Below are 4,520 nucleotides of genomic sequence, written 5' to 3'. Positions count from 1 at the left end.
TTCATAGTGTTTTGTTCGTTCACCCACACACCAATAATGAATTACATATTCGAATTCATCCATAAAAATTGGGAAGTTTAAGTTCTTGATGAGTGTTCTTGAAGTGTTGTTCTTCGTTCTTGAATTTTGATGTTTTGTTGAGTTCTTGAGGCGAGGATCTTGTTAATGACCATTATTCTTTAGGGATTTCGAGTAGATTTTCATACAAATAAGTTGAGTAAGCGAATCTAAGAAGGTTTGGAAGAAACCATTCGATACTAGGTGAATTAGGGTCAGTAAACGAGAGAACAAAATTAGTCAGATTTTCTGCGTAGAGTGTCACGACTCGAGCCTATACCCTGGATGTGGTCGACACTCGAGAACCATTGTTGGTTCTCAAGCGAACCCTCATCTTGGCTAGCTACAAGCGGTGGACTAACTCAAGCATACAAAAGCTTAAAACCGAAATAAATTCAATTACTCAAATATTAAATCTTTACAATATTCTTTTAAAAAATACTCAATAGATAAACTCAGAGTTTATAAAAACAACTAAAAGAAGATACATACTGAAAACTACTCAACCTTGTATATCTATGAAACCTCTACTATTACAGAAGGATTTCGGGAAAAGACCCACAACATCTCCAAAACAACTAACTATAAGGTAAAGGTGAAGTCCTCCGGAATATAAGAAGGCTCAGCAAAGCTGACTGGAATATCACACGACCTCAACGAAATGCCTGTTAATGATCCTAAATACTTGTATCTGCATCATGAAACGATGCAGTAAAATGGATAAGTACATGGAATGTACGAGCATGTAAGGAGAATTCTAAAGAATAAACATAAGCTTGAATTGATGGAAAAGAAAAATATATACTTACCTCTTCTCAGCTCAATTAAACTCAATGAAACATAGTTCAACTCAACTCAGAGAAAATAGGGCTCAACTCAATAATAAGATACTCAACTCAGGATACTCAACTCTGGATACTCAACTCAAGAAAAAACAACAAGAAAAGATGAAATATTTGAAAAGCTTTTAAAACAACAGATAACAACTCAATATATTGAAGAATACAATAATAAATCGGCTTGTATATATATAATACAATATAACTCTATGGATATTCTCTAACCGACAACCATCACAATGAGCTATGTGATGATACAATGTCTAGCCCACGCTTCCAGAACTGTCCTATACTTTGTCAGGGTGTAGAACCTACTACTAAGTTGATCAATTAGTCTATGCTAAAAAGTAATAAGGAATCATCTAAAAAGTATGACCCTTTCTACCCACGTTTTCAACAAGGTTTATGGGGGTTGTGAGTTGTATGAACTCTCCCCCATATCGGTGCTCCATACTACTCCCAAAATATATGAACTCATATGTTTTTAAAAACATAACTCTTTCTCTGTTTTGTGATTATCACTCAAAAATCTTTCTCTTAAAAGAGATGCTACTCATAACTGCTCATGAAAACTCTTTTGGAAAATAGTGTTTACTTTTTTCTTAAATGTAAAAACATTTACTCTTGGGAATATTTAGTTCTCATTTATCATTTTAAAGAAAATGAGCTCATCTCTACTCTTTCTCAAACACATTTGCTCATGTCTTAAAAACATGTTTTAAAAAGGTTTGTGAAAGACTTCTTAAAATAGGATTCATGCAGAGTTATGTGCATGAACTATTCAACTCAAGGACCTTCATGGGTAACATGTAGTTGTACCACGACTAGGAATATAATATTAAAAGGATTAGGAACTCAATACTCAAGACATAGAACTTGAAGATAATACTCCTCTCAAAGATACTCAATTTATGGAGTTCATGCAAAATTTATGGGATGAACGACTCGACTCAAGGGTCTACATAACAATATGGCACTCATGTATACGACTCTTCTCATTCTCATAGTTACTTCCTCAAAACAAAGCTCCAAGCGATAATTGATCTCAAAGGATTCACAATTGAACTTCAAGACTTTCTTGAACTCTACTCTTAACTCTTTCTTGAATTTGAATTATGAAGTCAAGAGTTATTATACATGATATGAAGGATCTCGATGATAGTGTAGACTCATGAATACATTCTCCTCACTCTCATGCTCACCCCCTTCAATCTAGAAACAATTTATTAGAAATTGTAGAAGACTCATCAAAAGACTCAAAGGGACCTTCTCAAAAGACTGGTAAGAACTATAAATACTTGACTCCTAACTCTACTCTTAACTCTTCCTTGAATTTGAATTATGAATTCAAGGATCATGACCTGATATATAGGATTTCTTGATGATTGGATATTGGTTGGATAGTAAAAATCACTAACTATCATCTCAAGAGTTCCTCAAAATCTCAGCAAAACAAGATCTAGAATGAAAGTTCAAGAACTCATCAAGAACTTAAATTGCTCAATCTTTACGGATATAATCGAAAAAGAAACTTATGATTGGCGTACGGGTGAACAAACCCAATACTATGGAAGCTTACATACCTCAAAGAACTAGGTTCTTGGCGAAATCTTGAATTTCTTGAACGAACGATTGAAACTTTGAACACTTTCTCCTCTTGAATCTTCTCTCAAAAACCCTAAATGCTTTTGGGGATGAATGAAACTAATTATAACCAGTTTAGACACTTAATTGGGTGTAATTCAAGTTTAGAATAAGTGGGGGTAAGGAAAAGACTAAAATACCCCTCCTATTTTTGGGTAAATTTCCTACAGCCTGACTTAAAAATGGCATATCTCCCTCATACAAGCTAGAAAATTAGCAAAACATGGTGGCGTTGGAAAGAGGACTCAGAGATCTTTCATTTGATATCTTATGGAATTCCTAACTCATCTGGTGCTAAAAGTTATGGTCGATTTAAGTTAACCCAAAACATAAAAGAACTTAGGAATGACTTGAATGAACTCTCTTCTAAAACCCTAAGCGTATTTGGATTTATGAAAACTGACCCAAATCAGATTTGTCCCCAAAATATTACTAAAATTCGTTTTAAGTTGATTGGGTAAGGAAAAGACCAAAATACCCCCCTCATATTTTCAGGTAACTCTCCTTAATTGGATAGCCGGACTTCAAAAAGGCATATCTCCCTTATACGAGCTCAAAATTAGCAAACTCGATAGTGTTGGAAAGAGGACTCAGAGATCTTTCTTTTGATATCCTAAGGGTCTCTTACCTCATCCTATGCTAAAAGTTATGGTCGTTTGAACTGAATACAAAACTTAGAAGAACCTAGGAATCACTTGAAGGAATTTTCTGTAGTTCTTTTTGGAACTCAAGGTACTTCATCTGGTGACCTTAAAACTTAAAAAAAATTATAAATTCCTCGGTAAAATCTTACTCACAATGAAGAATGGTTCGAGTCTTAGCTCAAAAAATTTCTGGGGGTTAGACAGAGGTTGGCGCGCCGTGCCAGCAATGTGCCAAAACTATGCCTCTGAAGTTTAGGGGCTGGTGCCTACGCCAGGGTCACCTGCCCCGTCCTGTTTCTGTCGTTTAACCTGTCTGAATTCCTTTAAGCTATACCTTTACTCCTTTGTGATTCTAACTACTCTAAACTACATCTAATCATTGAGAGATCCTTCGTACCATGAATCATAACCCTTGAATTCATAATTCAAATTCAAGGAAGAGTTAAGAGTAAAGTCTTGAGAGTTCTTTCCAGTCATTTTGAGAAGTCTTTTACAATCTTTTAAAACTTATTTTAAGACTTGAGTGCTTGAGTTTGAGAATGCGGAGAGTTGAATTTCATTTTTCAAAATGAATATATACGAACTAAGTTTTCTGAAAAGTAAATGTTTTTACATTTAAAATGAGGGGAAACATCAATTTCAAAATGAGCTCATAAGGAGATTTTGAGTATAATATCTTTTAAGAGAACCTTTTGAGTAATAATCTCAATGATCGAGGATGCGGAAATGTTTTTAAACATATCAGCTCACTATATTTTTGGAAGTAGTATTGACAACCGATATGGCAATGAGTTCATAAAACTTACAGTTCTCATAAACCATGCAGACGAAGTGGGTAGAAAGGGTCATACTTTTTAAGCATACTGTCACGACCCGGGAGCACCCCCTAGTCGTAACCGGCGTACTCGACCTCGAAGAGGTCTAATACAAGTCTCTTAGCATTCATTCATCGCATAGACACCAAAACCATAAGGAATTAAAAACTTTCTTCACACACGAAGATACTTTCAATAAATAGCAAGCGAAAGACTTTCTAGACTTTATACAATATGTCTCAAAACCATCTAATACCTAAATATAACATTGGGACTAAGCCCACTCAAAACTTAAGCAAATACTAGAGAGACAAAAAAAAAGAACATGTTGGTTATTGCCCTCGAATCTATGAGGACTCACCAAGTCTTCATCTTCAACTCTTAAAAACCTATCAAGTAGCCATGACATATCACCATCTCCAAATCCCTACACTTTAGTCAAAAAGCGAAAGAAAGGGGTTAGCACAATTAAGTACTAAGTATGGAGACCATGCAATAAAATATGCACAACGGACATAACA

The sequence above is a fragment of the Solanum stenotomum genome, chromosome 4 (assembly GCF_019186545.1).
Source record: "Solanum stenotomum isolate F172 chromosome 4, ASM1918654v1, whole genome shotgun sequence".
NCBI lineage: Eukaryota > Viridiplantae > Streptophyta > Magnoliopsida > Solanales > Solanaceae > Solanum > Solanum stenotomum.
Note: the sequence above shows the minus strand (reverse complement) of the source record.